General features: G+C 44.0%; 1 protein-coding gene and 1 pseudogene across 1 annotated transcript in view; both read right to left on the bottom strand.

Moving 5' to 3' along the window:
* Positions 1 to 3,058: 3,058 nt before the first annotated feature.
* On the bottom strand, positions 3,059 to 6,264 carry LOC140688579 (cryptic protein-like; annotated as a pseudogene).
* Positions 6,265 to 13,751: 7,487 nt separating this feature from the next.
* Positions 13,752 to 19,256, bottom strand: part of LOC140688578 (uncharacterized) — a 34,296-nt gene continuing 28,791 nt past the window's right edge. Inside the window, exons 7-8 of the mRNA XM_072948221.1 lie at positions 14,349 to 14,528; positions 13,752 to 14,000 (exon numbers count right to left, since the gene is read on the bottom strand). The gene's annotated coding sequence lies outside the window, so the exon portion shown is untranslated. The remainder of the gene's footprint in view (positions 14,001 to 14,348; positions 14,529 to 19,256) is intronic.

Here is a 19,256-nt window from a genome sequence, read left to right as displayed (position 1 = left end):
ACTGATTAGTAACCTGAATTACATATGCACAGTTCCTTTACAGTGTTACCTAGGTGGGTGAACAACTGGATACCAGGAGACAGGAATCCCAGGGGGATATATATTTTTTAATTTATTTTAAAATTATTTTTATTGAAGAATAGTCAGTTACAATGTGTCAATTTCTGCTGTACAACATAATGTCCCAGTCATGCATATATATGCATATATTCATTTTCATTAAAGGTTATTACAAGATATTGAATATAGGTCTCTGTGCTACACAGAAGAAATTTTTTATCTGTTTTTATATATAGTGGCTAACGTTTGTAAATCTCAAACTCCCAAATTTGTCCCTTCCCACCCTCTTTCCCCTGGTAAGCATAAGATTGTTTACTATGTCTGAGTCTGTTTCTGTTTTGTAGATGAGTTCATTAGTGTCCTCTTTTTTCTTTTTTTTTCTTTTTCTTGTTTTTTAGCTTCCACATTAAGTGATATCATATGGTATTTTTCTTTCTCTTTCTGGCTTATTTCACTTAGACTAACAATCTCCAGGTCCACCCGTGTTGCTGTAAATGGCATTCTATTATTTTTTTAATCACTGAGTGGTATTCCATTGCATAAATATATCACATAGTCTTTATCCAGCCATCTCTCAGTGGACATTTAGGTTGCTTCCATGTCTTGGCTATTGTACATAGTGCTGCTGTTAACATTGGGGTGCATGTATCTTTTTGAATTAAGGTTCCTTCTGGATATATGCACAGGAGTGGGATTGTTGGATCATATGGTAAGTCTACTTTCACTTTTTGAGGAATCGCCATACTGATTTCCACAATGGCTGCACCAAACTACATTCCCACCAGCAGTGTAAGGGGAGGTTCCCTTTTCTCCACAGCCTCTCCAGCATTTATCGTTTGTGGACTTTTTAATGATGGCCATTCTGATTGGTGTGAGGTGACATCTCATTGTAGTTTTGATCTGCTTTTCTTTGACAATTAGCAATATTGAGCATTTTTCATGTGCCTATTGGCCATTTGTATATCTTCATTGGAGAATTGCTTGTTTAGGTCTTCTGCTCATTTTTGGATTGGGTTGTTTATTTATTTACTTATTTTGTCATTAAGTTGTATGAGCTGTTTCTATATATTCTGGAAATTACACCTTTGTTAGTTGCATCATTTGCAAATATTTTCTCCCATTCCAGAGGTCTAGGGAGATATCTTTAAAATTCTGCCTACCACAGATGTTAAAAGACTGTTAAAGTAGACCTAGAAAAAAGATGACTTACACTGAAGCAGTAGAAATGGGAACGGAAGAAAGAGAAGGAAGAGAGGTGTTAAGGAGGTGGATGTAGGGACCTCGGTCACAGATGAGAGAGAAGGAGAGTGGGGGGCTCCAGGGAAACTGACATAGATGAATGTAGAGGGTATTATGCTAAGTGAGATGAGCCAGACAAAAACAAATTCTGTATGATATCACTTATATACAGAATCTAAAAAATACAAAAAACTAGAGAATAAAACAATAAAGAAGCAGACTCACAGACTCAGAGAACAAACTTGTGGTTCCCAGTGGGGAGGTGGGGGGGAGGGGCAGTAAGAGGTAGGGGTAAATAAAAGGATTATTATGGTATTACATGAAATCATGTAAACTTTTGAAAAATGTAAGCACTACAGAATTTAAAGATTCTTTCATTCAATTAAAAAAAGACATATTTGGGGCAAGTTACTCAGTGGCTCAGAGTAAAATTCAATAAAAAATGTGATTTTGCCAATAAATTTCTGATTATATTCATAATAACATTTTAGTATTTGAAAAAAAAACACTTAAAAAAAACCCTTCATTTTACACTGATAATTACGGGATGAGTACAGAATGGTAAAGGGGTTAAGATTCAGACTCTAAGCCCTTGTGCACTTTTGGTGGGAATGTACATTCGTGCAGCCACTATGGAAACCAGTAAGGAGTTTTCTCAAAATATTAAAAATAGAACTACCATATGATTCATCAATTCCACTTTTGGGTATTTATCTGAAAACAATGAACACACTAACTTGAAAAGATACATGCACCCCCCTGTTCACTGCACATTATTACAATAGCCAAGACATAGAAGCACCTAGGTGTCTCCTGATGGATGAATAGATTTAGGAAGTGTGAGCTATATATGCAATATATATTATTGATAAAGAAAACGTGAGATGTATAATAAAATATTGTTCAGACATTAAAAAAAAAAGAAAACCTTGCCATTTGCAACAACATAGATGGACCCTGAAGGCATTCTGTTAAGCAAAATAAGTCAGAAAAAAAAAGACAAATACCATCTGATCTCACTTTTTTGTGGAATCTAAAAAAGAAAAGAAAAGAAAGAAAGAAACCAAACTTATAGATACAGAGAACAGCCTAGTGGTTGTCAAAGGTGTGGCAGGGAGTGAAATGGGTAGAGAGGGTCAAAAGTTATGAACTTTTATTTATAAAATAAATAAGTCCTGGGGATGTACTGTGCAGCACAGTGACTGTAGTTAATAATACTGTATTGCATATTTGCAATACAAAAAGTTCTCATCACAGGAAAAAAAATGTATCACTACATGTGGTGATGAATGTTAACTAGACTCACTGTAGTGATCATTTCTCTGTATATACAAATCATTGTGTTGTGTACCTAAAGCCAATATAATGTTATACAGCAATTATATCTCAATTTAAAAAACAAGTGTTTGACATAGTTCAGGGATGAGCTTATGTACTCTGTGCATGGCAGCAGTTTTATTCACAGATTAACATTAATTATATACGAATTATCATTGTGTCAATGTTTATATCAATGTGCTACAGTATATTAATCTAAAATATCTTTAAATAATTTAAATGTAATAACATTAAAATATCATAGTGTTTCTGAGTTAATAACTAAACTCTGGTGATTACCTCTTACGGGAAACCTCAGTTTCCTCAAATATAAAAGGTATAATGCCTATTTCATATGCTTGTTAGGAGAATTGAACAGTGTATCAAGTGCCTGAAATATACTGAGAGCTACAGATAGGTATCATCACGATCAGTGTCATCCTCACATCACCATGACCGCTATCAGCACAGCCACCACCGTCGTCGCCCACCCTGAAGCAGGATCAATGGGTCAAAGAATACAAAGCGCTACCACCCTTTCCGCAAATGACAAATTACTCTGAAAGATGCCTGCACTATTTTGTTCAACTTTGATGAGCAGAAGCCATATTTTCGGAGTCACTGTCACTGTCCTTGGCAGACAGCAGTTCCAGTCTTGGATGTTTCCAAGGATGTGAAATTGTGAGCAGACATCCTAGGCCCCAGCCCTTGCTCTGCTGCTTCTGAATCCAAGCTGGTGTTGGTTAGGAGATTGGAAAGGATCCCAGCTAGCCCCTTCCCCATTTCGATGCTGGGAGCCCCAGTGACAAGTGGGAAATGACTTCACTTGCAGGGCTACACAGCTACCACCTGCAATTCCAATGCCTATTCCATAATTTGTGTCCTCCTTTCTCTGGGGCATGGAAGGAGCAGCCAGTGAGCAGGACCAGCATTGGAGAGCCCATTAGGAGAGGGTGGGAGGAAGAGGACATTGCACTATAATCACACTCGCCCCTACAGGCACTGACGGCATCAGGCAGAGCTGGCTGAGAAGAAGGGGGAGCAGCAGGCAGGGCTGCAGGGGCTCCACCCCACAAGGGCTGCCCCTCTCCTGCAGTCTGGGCAGTGGACAAGGGGGTCTGACGTGGGGCTGAAGGGCTGCACCTGCATTAAGAGCATCCCTCGACTGCTAGTCCTCCCCAAGGGGGCAGAAGAGAGAGGAAGGGGTGGGAAGGTGGCTTTAAAATTGAGCATTCATGAACTGTGTTCTCCATTCACGGCCCCACCCAGGGCATCCCCCGGAGAGGGTGGGAGCAGGAAGGTGGCTTGAAGGGCTTCACCCCACAGGAGCTGTCCTCCACTGTGGTCGGGACAGTGCACAAGGGGATGCGAAGTGGGATTGGAGGCTTGTGCTACCATTAAGCGTCCCTTAGACTGTGGGATTTGCCCAGAGTTGACTGCGGTGCAGGGAGGAACAGGAGAGCCGGTGGGGGTGCTCCACAAGGCCCAAGGCTAACAAAGGGGTCTGAAGGGCTGTGCTGCAGTCAGCTGTGCCCCTCCCCGCTGCCCCGGCCTGCGCTTACTCAATAGGGGCCGGAGCAAGGACGAGGGGTGCAAGAGCTGTGCCTCCTTCACCTGTGCCCTGGGCCCTGCCCCAGACGCCGCCGTGCAGAGCGGCTGTGTTTGGATCTAGGAAATCCATATTCCTTACTCAGTTTCACAAAGGAGACATTTGCATTGAGTTGGAAACTGCTGAGAAACTTCACAAATTGTGTCTCCTGGTACAGGCAGATTTCTATGGATCTGTATTATAAAGAAACAACTGCAGGCGTGTGTGAACTGAGCCCAGGGCGCGGGTCCGCTTACCGCAGCGGCCAGGTGTCTGGCGGTGGAGGCAGTGCAGGGCCGCCAAGACGCGCCTGCAGAGGCGGCAGCAGCGGAAGGTCCAGGCTCCGCGAACCAGGGCTCCGCATTCGCTGGGGAGGCCCAGGCCAGGCGCTAGAGCGGCCCGCCCGCCGCCCCGGCCCCACCCCCACCCCGAGCACCCCGCCCCCACCCAGGCCCCGCCCATCGCACCTCCCCTCACCCCGCCCCCAGCCCACTGCTGGTCCCGCCCACTGCCCCCGCTCCAGCCCGCTCGGCCCCGCGCCTGCCTGTGCCTCTGGTCCTGCTCGCAGTAGCGACCTGTGACGTGGGCGGGGCACAGGCAGAGCGGTCCTGCAGCGGTGCGGCCGCGGGCGGGCAGCTGTGGGGTCGCCTGGACGTCAGCTCCGCACAGCCCTCCCTGTTTGACATATCCGAGGAGGCCCGAGGGAGATCGCCTGGGGGAGGCAATAAAATTAGTTCCCTGCTAAGTGTGTTTGCTCAGGTAAACCCTGCTTGTTAATTTAAGGATTACAAACAAACTATCTGGGGTGCGAGCGGGTTCTGGCGAGCCCTAAAGCAGACGGGGAACCACTGCCCCCTGCAAGTAGGGTTTTCTTTCTTCCTTTCACATGTTAAAGTTAGGCTGTGACTTCCCACCACAGTGCTTAAAGACAGGCTTCCTGGGCAGGGCCACCCACGGGTGCGAAGACGCCAAAAAAAAAAGTTTAAATCTCTCTCCACGGTCACTGCCCCCTTCCCCAGAGGGACGCCCTGGGGATGTGGGGTCTGGAGCCTGAGAGTCTGCAATGAGCCTAGCAAAGGTCCGCTGTTATCTTAGGTTAGGATATGTGCTTTAAATACACTTAAATCACAGTTCTCTGGACCTGCAGAGAAACACCCATTTAAGAGTAAATGCAACGTTTTACCACTGAAACAGTAAAACGTTTTTTCAGAGTAAAAGAACACCTCGCTAGGAAATACTTTTTACTCTATAGCGTATCATCATTTGAAGGTGATAAAATGTTGCCTCTTGGGTTTCTCCTTTGATCCTTAATTTATCCTTTTTTCCCCCCAGATCCTTAACACAGAGATGACCTTTGTGTCAGCATCGCGACTTATGCTCTTGGAAAGCCCGGGAGTGAGGAAATGCACCCGGCCACCTCCAGCCATCCCCGCTGTCATTGACCTCCCTGAAATTATTCAAGGTCCAGTTGAGTGTTTTCTGCTGGAGCTTCTGAGCTATAGCAGTGTTGATTTCTTCTGTACTACATTTATATTTCTCTCTTTGATAACCTTTCAGAAATTTAAAATGTGAGAGTGATAATGATTGAGTAACAAATATATAATGAAAACTAAGAGACTATAAACAAAATGTTTCTTACAGTTTCCCACGTGGATGCTCTCTAGTGCCAAACTGGTCAGAAACAGAAGCCTGGAATATTTAAAGAAAATTATTGAAGTTTCAAATATTAAAAAGTATAAGCATAAATTTATATATGTATAAAATGTAATGCAATCTTATACAAATATATAAGTATATAAATGTATGTATTTAATGCATAATAAATGTTACCTAATCATTTTGTAACTTGTAGAGTTTGATTAACGTCATCTCTTAGAAAGATTTTGAGACAAAGAGAATGCACATATCCTTCGATGAGAAGCAACATCGTACATGCACTGCAATTTATTTGAGACTCTTGAACACCCCTGTTGGCTATAAGATCTGGGTCATCTGTGTTTTCACCTAACAGAGTGCCTCCAGGTCATTTTCTCACTGACACATCTGGTATAAAAACCTCCTTCCCTCGTGGATACATTGCAGATCAATTCCAAGGAAGCTGAAATTGAAGAGTTCTTGTATTTGCAGGTATCTTTACTGCAGATCCTGGAATAGCTGTGTCGGAACACAAGACAGATGAGTACAGAAGATGCAGGTGTCTCCTACCCTCTCCCCAGGCAGAGAAGCAACAATGAGAAACCGCAGTGAGGTCTCTGAGTTCTGCTGTGCAACTCGCTTAGGCAGTGGTTGGCTGTGACAGTCAGGGCCGACGCAGAACCTCAAGGACCAGCCCCTCAATGAGACCCGGTGGGGGAGGTGGGTGATGGGGGTGGGACGGGGTGGAGACACAGGCTGATTCTCTCCTCAGCAGTGTAAACAGTGCTGATAGCGGCCTGAAGGGTCAACCCCTGATGCAAAACATCGGTGACAAAGGCAACAAATTTGTCCTCCCTGAAAACAAACAAACAAAAAATTAAAACCTCAATATGAACAAAAAAGTTTTCATAGGAAAATGGAGATTTTATATCGCACACTTACTGTGCTGGAAGATGGTGAGGGGGGCCCAGCAGGAGAAGGGAGCTGTTATGTGGGACATAGCTAGCAGCCTTGGCTCCCAAAAATCTTGAGTGGGGAACATGAATTTAAAGGGAGATAATTCAAAACCTGCTTTCTGAAGATGCATCAGTATTTTCACAAACTGGCCCTTTTCTGTTCCCAGCACAGTGGTGAATATATCATAATAATTATGCATTTAATTGAGCACCCCTCTGGGGAGGCATGATTATTATCCCCCAAGTGAAAGGCGAGGCAACTGAGGCTTAGAGTTTAAGTCCAAAACTTCTGGCATTTAGATCTTTGAAAAACATGAAATGCACATTATAAGAAGGCTGCAGGGTACTCCGTATCTGAAGACCACTGACGGCCAGGGTCACTGCCACCAGCTAGTGTCAGATGAGAAGCCTGCTCTGAATCCCAGAGGGGACTGACTGGGGGGGCGCTCTTCTGGAACTTGCTAAGTTGTAGTTTCTCTAATTGCCAAGAGGGACCGAGATCTTTTTCTGGCAGTACAGAGGGCACCTTGCAACTCTGGTACAAATTGTTCTGTGATTTTAGAACTGCTTTCTAAACATAGCCTGCTTTCTCTGAAGATGAAATAGCCTTTGATTTAATGTTTTAAATATTTAAATCTTTAAATGGTAGATCAGTGAAAAAGGCTGTTAAGTAAACCAAAAACTGGGTGAGCCTGGCTGCCGTGTGGCCTCCCAAGAACTGGGTCTCAGTGGGGACAAAGTCTGCAGAGACTGTCACCTCAGCCCTTCATGAAACTTCTGTAACGGGAGTCATGACAAATATACTTTTAGACTTAATGATTATTACTTGTTAATTGCATAATTTAGTTATATCTAAAAGTGAGTCCACTTATGACTTTTGTGAACAAAAAATACTGCTAACCATGTCAGTAAATAAAGAATGCTGAAGCCATCAAGTCATCAGTGGCTGCCGCCACCCCCCACAGTGAAGACAAGCCTGCAACCCAGCCTCTGCAGCCACTCACAGTGGTGCCCTCTGAGGGGACTCAAAATAAGGAAGGACAGGACACTGGCCCTAGATAGCCAGGTGCTTGTCAAAGGAATGAATTCAGTGAGCCCAAGTGTTTGCTTCCTCCCATACACAGAAAAGCACTAAATTCTTTCGCTTGTGGTGCCTGTTTTTCTTTAGACAACAAGTTATCTTTTGTTGTTCCAACTACCTGGCCTCCTAGCTCCTCCCCTGCCTCTTCGGAGCGGTCCCTCAGAGCGATCTGAGAGGCTGTCATCCCGGCTCGAGTCCTCCCGCCAAAGAAGACATAACTCTCAACTTTTAGGCTGCAGATTTTTTTCAGTCAACACCTGGAACAGTGTTCCTGGGGAGGTGGTGAACCAGACACACGACAGATGTTTCCAGATTAAGTGCATTAAGGGGAGTAGTGGTGAGATAAGCTAAAAGGGTCAGAGAAGAATCATGATCTACACTTAGATGGGGTCAGGGGGAGGGCATACTTCAGAGGAAGAGCACGTGCTTAGCATGCGCTAGGTCCAGGGCTCAACCTCCAGTACCTCCGTTAAGCCCAGCTGTCCCTTTCCTGTGGCCTCAGCTCTCAGCCAGGAGCGACCTCCTGGGGGAACTTACCTGCTCTCCCTGCCCAGGTCCAGTCTCCACTGCAGCTTCCCAGGCACCTCCAGCTTCTCCAGACACTCTTAGATCCACCTGACTTCCAGAACAGGAAGGTGCTGGAGGACTGGACCTGCCTGTTTGTAATTTGGGAGACTTGCTCCAGCCCACCAAGCGGCCAAGGCCCGGAGGTCCCTCCTCCCAGCCCTCCCCACCATGCCTTCAGTCCCAGCAGCCCTGGGGGTGACCCCTGGGGAACCCAGAGGGCAGGCAGGCAGATCGGCTGGGAGTTCCCCACTGGAAGCACCTACACCCACTGGGGATCTCCCCAAAGTAAAAAACATTTCACAGGACCGTCGAAAAATTGCGTGCACGTTGAATTGTGACTATATGAATTGCAGGGAGGGGTGTGATTGATGGGCCTTGATTTCCTCGTGTGTTAACTGGATGACAATATTGTGAGCATCACGTTAATCCAGGAGCCTGGTGGAGTTCCCAGCCAGCAAGAGGCTCGCTCAGTCTGGGCTATGTCTAGCCACTTTAGGGCCAGAGATTTTCACTAGATTAGATTTCCCTTTTGTTTATCAGTTTTCTTGGACCAGACCCTAGTTCGACCTCCTTTCCAAATCTTTTAAACCCTAACATCGGCCCTTACTTAGGGCAGACTTCTCTCCATTACACTGAAAGCTTGTTTTGCCCCACCCTTAGGCTTGGTAGAAAGCCGGTCAAGAGCTTCAAACTCAACAAGAAAAGGCAGCCTCTCCAAGATAACTTTTTGTTTTTTTAAGCTTTAGGTTATTACTTCCAAAACTTTTCTATGAATTTTCTGTTTGGGGGGGCTTTTCCTTTTTTTTTTTTTTTTTTGTCAATGGAGGTACTGGGGGTTGAACCCAGGATCTCTGCATGCTAGGCACGCGCTCTACCAATGAGCTATGCCTTCCACACTGGTTTTTTATTTTGTTTGGGGCTGAAAAACCTTCAGTCCAGGGCACGGAATTTATGGTGTATTCTTAAATTTCCAAGTTTTGCTACTTTGACACAGATTAACTAACCCAAACCTGTTTTCAACATTTATAAGCACTGCCAGCAGGACAGAAGTTCTAGACTTAACGGGCAAGGGCAGTATTTATGCTTCCTGCACACTGCAGCATTGGGGTTCACAACTCCACAGTTTACATCCCCACACAAATTGTTCACTGCCAACTGATTCTTTGAAGGGTGCACTGAGGGTAATTTGGGGTGCCACCACTGTCGGTCAAGGTGATGGTCCAACTACCAAACAGATTGGCAAAAAAAAAAAAAAAAGGAGAAGAAGAAGAAGTTTGCCAGTCACCTGTGGGTGAGGCTGTGGGGGGCTGTTGCAACTATTAACAGGTCTCCAGACACATTCCGCCCAATGTCATTCCATTAAAAATGTGCCCAAATCCACAGGGGGCCACCTTGGGGCAACCAGGATCCAGAGGCAGACTCTTGCCTGGAAACTGAGATGCCCCCTGCCCACAGCCCACCTGATCCCAATTGGAGCCCCTCCCTGATCTAGTCTAGGGCCCTGGCACAGCCTCTGATCCTGGCAAGCAGTGGTTGTCCCATAAGAGACCATGAGCTCTTCTTGCCTGAGAGGGACAAGCCTGCAAGGCCGGGCAAACTTTGTAGACAATCTTGGCCTCTTACCACATGGAGCTGAGCCAAATTTCCCCCCGATACTCCAAATAGGAGGAAATTCATCTGTCTGTGTCTACTGCTTCAAAAGCAGAGGTGAAGTGGGCTATTGTGTTTTTATTTTAATTTTATTTTTTTGTGTATATAATTTTTTTTATTGAAGTATAGTCAGTTTACAATGTTGTGTTAGTTTCTGGTGTACAGCATAATGCTTCAGTCATACATGAATATACATATATTCATTTTCATATTTTCACCATGTTACTGTGAGATATTGAATATAGTTTCCTGTGCTATACAGTATGAACTTGCTTATCTATCATATACATATATGTATTAGTGTCTGCAAATCTCGAACTCCCAACTTATCCCTTCCCATCCCCTTCCTCCCCTGGTAACCATGCTTGCTTTCTATGTCTGTGAGTCTGTTTCTGTTATGTAAGTAAGTCCATTTGTCTTTTTTCCTTTTTTAGATTCCACATATAAGTGATATCATATGGTATTTTTCTTTCTCTTTCTGGCTTACTAGTTTTAATTTTTTTAATTTTTAATTTTATTATTTTATTCTTTTGTGGATGGGTAATTAGGTTTACTTATTTTAGAGGAGGTACTGGGGACTGAACCCAGCACCTGTGTATGCTAAGCCTGTGCTCTACCACCTGAGCTATACCCTCCTCCCACTAGTTTAAATTTTTTAATTTACAATGTTTTATTAGTTTCTGGTGTACAGCATAGTGATTCACATATATATAATCCCAAACTCTCAATGGACCAACAGTGGTGGCACCCCCAAATTACCCTCAGCTAGTGCACCCTTCAAAGAATCAGTTGGCAGTGAACAATTTGTGTGGGGATGTAATATATATATATATTCCTTTTCATATTTTTTCATTACAGGTTTCTACAAGCCATTGAATGTAGTTCCCTCTGCTCTACAGTATAAACTTTGTGTTTATCTGTTCTGTACATAGGCAGTCTGTATCTGCTAATCTCAAACTCCCAATTTATCCCTCCCCACCCCCTTCCCCACCTTGGTAACCATAAGTTTGCTTTCTATGTCTGAGTCCCTTTCTGTTTTGTAAATAAGTTCATTAGCATCATTTTTTTTTAGATTCCACATGTAAGTGATATCATATGATGTTTGTCTCTCTGTCTGACTTACTTCACTTAGTATGATTATCTCTAGGTCCATCCATGTTGCTGCAAATGACATTATTTCATTCATTTTTATGGCTGAGTAGTGTTCTGTTGTATACATACTGAACCTTCTTTATCCAGTCATCTGTTGACAGACATTTAGGTTGCTTCGGTGTCTTGACTATTATAAAACAGTGCTGCTATGAACACTGGGGTGGGTGTATCTTTTTGGATTAGAGTTTTCTCTGGATATATACCCAAGAGTGGGACTGCCAGACTAGAATAGTAACTCTATTTTTAGTTTTCTAAGGAACCTCCATGGTGGCCATATGCAGAAGTTTTAACAAGCATCATTTCCTGGGGATGTGTGAAAGGGGAGACTTATTTTTCCTTCAAAGTCTTCAGCAGGAGCTGGGCTGAGTGGTCCATGACTTTCAGGCCAGAGTGCTGGGCAAATTCTCAAGGTTGAACGGGAGGGTGTCCCAATGCCAGTGGAGTGCATGCCTGGTCTCTTCCTCTCTCCTCCAAATGAACTTCAACAGCATGTCAAAATGCATCTTTGTCTTTGGTGACCCAAAGGCTGTATGGCATCCAGAGACCCAGGAAAGCAGCACACACGTCCTGCATTTCCAGGGGGCAGGGATGCAATGTCTGTAAAGGGCATCCATGGCTTCCCTCATTGAGTCTTCAATACTAAGAACCTCAGAGGAAAGGGCTGGAGGTTGGGGTCCCTCCTCTGCAAGCCTGGGAGGGGAGTGACCTAGCGCTAGTCTGGCAAGGGATGAAGGATGTCCTTCATGCATTCAAGAAATCTTTATTGAACGTCCATTGCATTAGACATTGTTCTGCGGCTTGACATAGTCTAAGGACATAGTCTTACTTACTTAATCCTCTCTACACCCCAGGAGAGAGACAGGATCCTGTCACAGATGGCAAACCATGATCAAGGCGCCATCGCTAATGAAGCTGAGCCAAGATCCAAACCCATGCAGCCTCACTGGTGGCCATGTCTTAGAAGATTACCCTTAATATTTAAGACCACACATTGCCTATTAAAAACAATCCCTCCCTTGCTGGAGTTTACGTTTTAGTGGGCAGGGGAGGAAATGAAGCTCTGACATTGTCAACTGGGTTTATAAATGCCATGAGGAAAATGAACTAAGTTAAGCGGAGACTGGGGGGAAGGAGAGGACCTGTCTAGAGGTGAACATGGACCTCCTGGCCTCCTGAGAGGAGAGAGTAGAATCATTTGAAAACATCAGACGTGCTTTAAGCACAAGAACAAAAATAAAGCCCTGAAGTTGTACCAAGATGGTTTGTTTGAGGGGCAGCAAAAGGAGAATGAGCTGGAGCAGTGCAGAAAGCAGGTGTCTGATTACACAGAGCCTTATAGGTCAGGGACAGGAGTCTGGGTTAAGTTGGAGGGAAAAATTTTGAGAATTCTGCAGTCTCTTTTGGAGGAAGGGCCATGTGATTAACATTTGAACAATTAAGCCTAGCTGAAGAGCAGGCCGAGGTAACTAAAAGCAAAACCATGGAGACCTGTTAGGAATCTCTTCCAGGAGTTTTGGCCAAGGAGCTCTGCGTGGTGGGGGTGGGGGGGCTGCACTAGGCGCAGGTGCAGGAAGGGCCCAGACTGAACATCAAGCTGCTGGGCTTGCTCACGGAGCTCTGGGATGGTGAGGCCTCAAGGATGGCTCCTCGCTTTTGGCCTGAACCATTGGATCAAAACTGTGGTGCATTCATTTGCTGTGTGAGGAGGGGAGCAGTGGTCTGGTGGCCACACCTCATCTGTCTTGCAGAAAATGGCTCATTGCTAGGTTCTCTCTCCCATTCTAGGTCAGTCGCTTCAAGAAATAGTCAACATTTGCTTATGTGATGCTTATTCTACATACCCTACACTAACCTCACAACCTCACATGGGGTCACGTGCTATTACCAAGCTAGAGCCTGGGGGCAGGGGGAGGGCGCAGGGCCAGGAAGCTCCCTAAGTGGGGTTCATTCTGGTTGGCAAGTTACCAGGCTGGCCTCTATGAGGGAGGTCCGCATTCGGGTGGCCCCTCAACCACCAGGCGTGAGCCCGGCCTATGGAAAAGCTCACCTGCCCCAGTTCCACTTCTGTTTGGAGGCCCAGTGCAGCCATTCCTCAAATGTGGATGGTTAATCCCAGAGGCCCCTTCAAGGGGCCTGCGTGAGGTTCTCCTTTCCCATTTACTTACCTGCGAGGCCGAGTACTCGTCCCACGCCAGCCTGAGTAGCATCCTGCAGCAGACGGAATGCAGCAGGGAACCCAGCCAGTCACCTTCCATTCAATGTACCAGGATGTGAAGCTGTCAGTGACACAATGTCACAGCTCTCCTAGCTTGTCTGCTTTTTTAGTCAGAGCTGCATCTCAGGGCTTGTCTCCTAGACTTTTTCTCTAGATTCTTTTTTTAACCCTAGCCAAGGGTGCTCTTGGACCTCTTTCTAGCTTTGTGAGTTTCAATTAAGGGTTAAGCTCAAGGGCTACCTCAGCTCTGATGTTATCTCCAATACCTTAACCACACATCAAGACACAGTATGAAACTAGTTAAAACTTTATTCTTTAATTAGCAACCTTTGAGGGTAGGGGGGGAGTCACATCAGGACTTAAAGGCAAAGGAACAGACCCCAGACTAGTTGGTTTTTCCTGGTCAGCTGACTTACTGCAGCTCTGGCCACAGCCTACTCGCTGCATCCTGGTCCCAGGTTGATTGGATTGCAAATGGTCTTCACTTCATCTGAGACCCTAGTTCCAGTGAAGTCCCGGCTCCCTCCAGTCTGAGCATCCCTGCCCCAGAGAGTAACAGTGGGCATGGGTGAGGGGAGTGGAGGGGGAAGAGCCTAAGTACATCTCCCGGCCTCTGTCAGATGTCATTTCTGGGGTGTCCCAGCTAAGCGTTCTGGGCCTGGGATTCTCCAGAACCTCAGCACGTGGGGCCAACTGGGCTCATTCCAACATGGGGTTGGGGAGGCTATGAGGAACTGTGTTGAGGTCCGACAATGCTGCCCTAAGAGGCCAGCCCAGGGTCCCTAGGACCAGTGGACACCAACCCCACTGGAGTTTCAGGCATAGCCCAGACTGGAGGGGATTGTCAGGGAGGGGTGAGAAGGGCTGGAGAAGGGGAAGCCCGCTCACCTTGCTCCGGCCTCAGGTGCTGCCACTTGGCCATGGACCAGCACATTCATTTGGTCCTGAACTTGGACAAGTTGGGTCCAAAAACTAGGACCTTGCTGAGATCCGAAGACTCCAGAGTCCGCACCTCAAACATGAATTTGCTCACTTGCTTGACGTATGGGAATTGAGATCTGCCTGGGCCTGTATGGGTAAGAAAATGATCACTCTAGTCCAGGGCCAACCACCCAGCTGGCCCTGGGACAGCTCACATACCAAATATAGCTTCAAGCAGCCTCATCTGGACCACAGGCACCTCCGGGTCCTTCAGGTCTCCGGGAGCTTTCACCCGTGGCTTGGGACTCTTCCCCTGTGGTGGCATCCCCATCGCAAGGGCCTCTCAACGGACAATGCTCACCAGGCCAGGCCTCATACAGCCACCAGGCACTGCACAGAGAGCAGAGCTCCTGCCCCACCCATCCCGGGCCCCACCCATCCCTCCAGGACTCACCCCAACCCCAGCCAGCCTCAGCCAGCCCCTCCCAGCCCTGACACTCCCCAGCTCTGCTTCTGGCCAGGCTGTCCAATCCAGAACTCATAGCACCCTGCCCACCCCACCCACTTCCCGAGATGACCATCTCCCACCTTCTCATCCCCTCCCCTCCTCCTAGTGCTGGTGGGCCAAGCCAGCTCTGAGTCCACAGGAGTTTCCACTGTTTTGACTCATTTCTTCAGGCACCAGACCCCTTGGCCTTGGGAATGCCTGGGGAGAGGGTATTGTCGACACTGCCCCTAGGGCTTGAACCCTGGACGGCAGGAGTCCAGGCTTGGTGTGCAAGAACCACACAGCTGCCAAATCGAGTCTAAAGGAGGGTCTGTTTCCTCTCAGCATGCTGGGGTGGGATCCAGGGACTTCACTGCACCAGTGACCCCTGCAACTCACAGGCACTGAGGAGCATTTCCTGACATTTAACAAAGAGGAAAATGGGATTCAGAAATTAATTATCTTCAAGGGTCATGATGGGGGATCTAAAGTGGCCCCATGGTTCAAGGACTTTGAAGGCCCTAAGTCTGAATTTTGAATCTACCCCAATTTCAAAGCTCACATAGTGTGAATTGCCTGGTCACTCTGGCCCAAATTGTTTGACCCCGACTTCCAGCTCTCAAGGAATTCGTTTTATTCATTTAAAAAAAAAATATGGGGGAGACAGATCTTCCAGACAGAAAATAAATAAGGCAACAGAGAAATTAAATGACACAATAGAAAAATTAGATTTGCTGGATATTTTCAGAGCATTACACTCCCCCAAAACAGGATATATATTCTTTTCAAGTACACATGGAACATTTCTAGGATTGATCATGTACTTGGGCACAAAAGAAGCCTCAACAATTTTAAGAAAATAGAAATTATCTCAAGCACTTTTACTAACCACAATGCCATGAAACTAGAAATCAAATACAGAGAAACAAAGGAGAAAAAAAGGAAAGCATGGAGATTAAACAACATGCTATTAAAAAAACCAATGGGTCAATGATAAACTCAAAGTTGAAATTAAAAAATATCTTGAGACAAGTGAAAATGAAAACATGACCACACAAAATTTATGGGACACATCAAAGGCAGTGCTAAGAGTGAAATTTATAGTGATACAGGCCTTTCTCAAAAAAAAAAAATCTCAAATAATAAATCTAACCCACCAGCTCAAAGAATTAGAAAAAGAAGAGCAAAAAACCCCCAAAAGTCAGCAGAAGGAAGGAAATAATACAGCTTAGGGAGGAAATAAATAAAATAGAGATTAAAAAAATAGAAACAAATCAATCAAACCAAAAGCTGGTTTTTTGAAAGAGTAAAATAAAATTGACAAACCTCTGGCAAAACTCACAAAGAAAAAAGAGAGCACAAATAAGGAAAATAAGAAAGGAAAATGGAGAAACTACAACTGATAACATATAAATACAGAATAGCATACGAGAGTATTATGAAAAACTATATAGAACCAAACTGGATAACCTAGAGGAGATGGACAAGTTTCTGGAAACATAGAGTCCACCAAGACTGAATCAAGAAGAAACTGACCACTTGAACAAATCGATCACTAGAAATGAAATCAAATTAGCAATATAAAACCTCCCTACAAATAAAAGTCCAAGACTGGATGGCTTCACCAGGGAATTCTACCAAACATACAAAGAAGAACTCATACCAGCCCTTCTCAAACTCTTCCAGAAGATTAAAAAGGAGGGAATACTCCTAAACTCATTTATGAAGACACCATCACCCTGATACCAAAACCAGGCAAAGACACCATGAAAAAAGAGAACTACAGACCAATATCACTGATGAACATAGATGCAAAAATCCTTACCACAATATTAGCAAATAGAATCCAACAGCACATAAAAAAGATTACATATCATGATCAAGTGGGGTTCATCCCAGGGACACAAGGGTGGTTCAACATATGCAAATCCATCAATGTAATACATCACATCAACAAGAGAAAGGACAAAAACCACAAGATCATCTCAATAGATGCAGAAAAAGCATTTGATAAAATTCAACACTATTTATGATAAAAACTCTCACCAAAGTTGGGTACATAGGGAACATATCTCAACATAATAAAAGCTATATATGACAAACTACAGCCAGCATAGTACTCGATGGTGAGAAACTCAAAAGCTTCCCACTAAAATCTGGGACAAGACAAGGCTGCCCACTATCACCACTCCTATTCAACAGAGTCTTGGAAGTCCTGGCCACAGCAATCAGGCAAGAGAGAGAAATAAAAGGGATCCAAATTGGAAAAGAAGAGGTAGAAGTGTCACTATATGCAGATGACATGATACTATATATAGAAAACCCTAAAAGGTCCACACAAAAATTACTACAGCTGATCAAAGAATTCAGCAAGGTAGCAGGTTACAAAATTAACGTTCAAAAATCAGTTGCATTTCTTTACACTAACGATGAATCAACAGAAAAAGAAAGTAAAGAAACAATCCCCTTTAAAATAGCACCCAAAGTAATAAAATACGTAGGAGTAAATCTAATCAATGAGGGGAAAGAATTATATACAGAAAACTACAAACCATTGATGAAGGAAATTAAAGAAGACTTTAAAAAATTGAAAGATATCCCATACTCCTGGATTGGAAGAATCAATATTGTTAAAATGGTCACACTGCCCAAGGCAATCTACAGATTTAATGCAATCCCTATCAAAATACCCAGGACGTATTTCACAGAACTAGAACAAATCATAATAAAATTTATATGGAACAACAAAAGACCTAGAATTACCAAAGCATTACTGAAGAAAAAGAAAGAATCTGGAGGAATAACTCTCCCAGACTTCAGACAATACTACAGAACTACACTCATCAAGACAGCATGGTACTCGTACAAAAAAGACATATGGACCAATGGAACAGAACAGAGAGCCCAGAAATGAACCCACAAACTTTTGGTCAACCAATCTTTGACAAAGAAGGCAAGAATATACAATAGAATAAAGACAGTCTCTTCAGCAAATGGTGGGAAAACTGGACAGCGGCATGTAAAGCAATGAAGCTGGAACACTCCCTTACACCATACACACAAAAAAACTCAAAATGGATCAATGACTTAAACATAAGACAAGATACTATAAACCTCCTAGAAGAAAATATAGGTAAAACATTATCTCACATACATCTCAAAAATATTCTCCGAAGGCAGTCTACCCAAGCGATAGAAGTAAAAGCAAGAATAAACAAATGGGACCTAATGAAACTTACAAGCTTCTGCACAGCGAAAGAAACTGTAAGTAAAACAAACGACAACCTACGGAATGGGAGAAAATTTTTGTAAACGATGAAACTGAAAAAGGATTGATTTCCAGAATATATAAGCAGCTAATGTGACATAATAAGAAAACAAATGAACAACCCAATCCAAAAATGGGTAGAAGACCTAAACAAGCAATTCTCCAGTGAAGATATACAAATGGCCAACAGGCACATGAAAAAATGCTCAATGTCACTAATTATGAGAGAAATGTAAATCAAAACTACAATGAGGTATCACCTCACACCAGCCAGAATGTCCATCATTCAAAAGTCCACAAATGACAAATGCTGAATAGGCTGTGGAGAAACACTACCTACACTGCTGGTGGGAATGCAGTTTGGTGCAGCCACTGTGGAAAACAGGATGGAGATTCCTCAAAAGACTAGGAATAGACTTACCATATGACCCAGGAATATTGCTCCTGGGCATATATCCGGAAGGAACCCTACTTCAAAATGACACCTGCACCCCAATGTTCATAGAAGCACTATTTACAATAGCCAAGACATGGAGACAGCCTAAATGTCCATCAACAGATGACTGGATAAAGAAGAGGTGGTATATTTATACAATGGAATACTACTCAGCCATAAAAACTGACAACATAATGGCATTTGCAGCAACATGGATGTTCCTGGAGAATGTCATTCTAAGTGAAGTAAGCCAGAAAGAGAAAGAAAGATGCCATATGAGATCGCTCATATGTGGAATCCAAAAAACAAACAAAAAAAAAACCAAAAGAACAAATACAAAACAGAAACAGACTCATAGACATAGAATACAAACTTGTGGTTGCCAAGGAGGCGGGGGGGTGGGAAGGGACAGGCTGGGGTTTCAAAATTTGTAGATACTGACAGGCATATGTAGAATAGATAAACAAGATAATACTGTATAGCACAGGGAAATGTATACAAGATCTTGTGGTAGCTCACAATGAAAATAAAAGTGTGACAATGAATATATGTTTGTTCATGTGTAACTGAAAAATTGTGTTCTACACTGGAATTTGACACAACATTGTAAAATGATTATAACTTAATAAAAAAAAATTTTAAAAGAGGCAAATGACCAAGAAACAAAAGAAAATAAAATTATGA

Source organism: Vicugna pacos, chromosome 23 (assembly GCF_048564905.1).
Source record: "Vicugna pacos chromosome 23, VicPac4, whole genome shotgun sequence".
Classification (NCBI taxonomy): Eukaryota; Metazoa; Chordata; class Mammalia; order Artiodactyla; family Camelidae; genus Vicugna; species Vicugna pacos.
The sequence above is the reverse complement of the archived record's forward strand: the minus strand, read 5'-3'. Positions and strand labels throughout refer to the sequence as shown.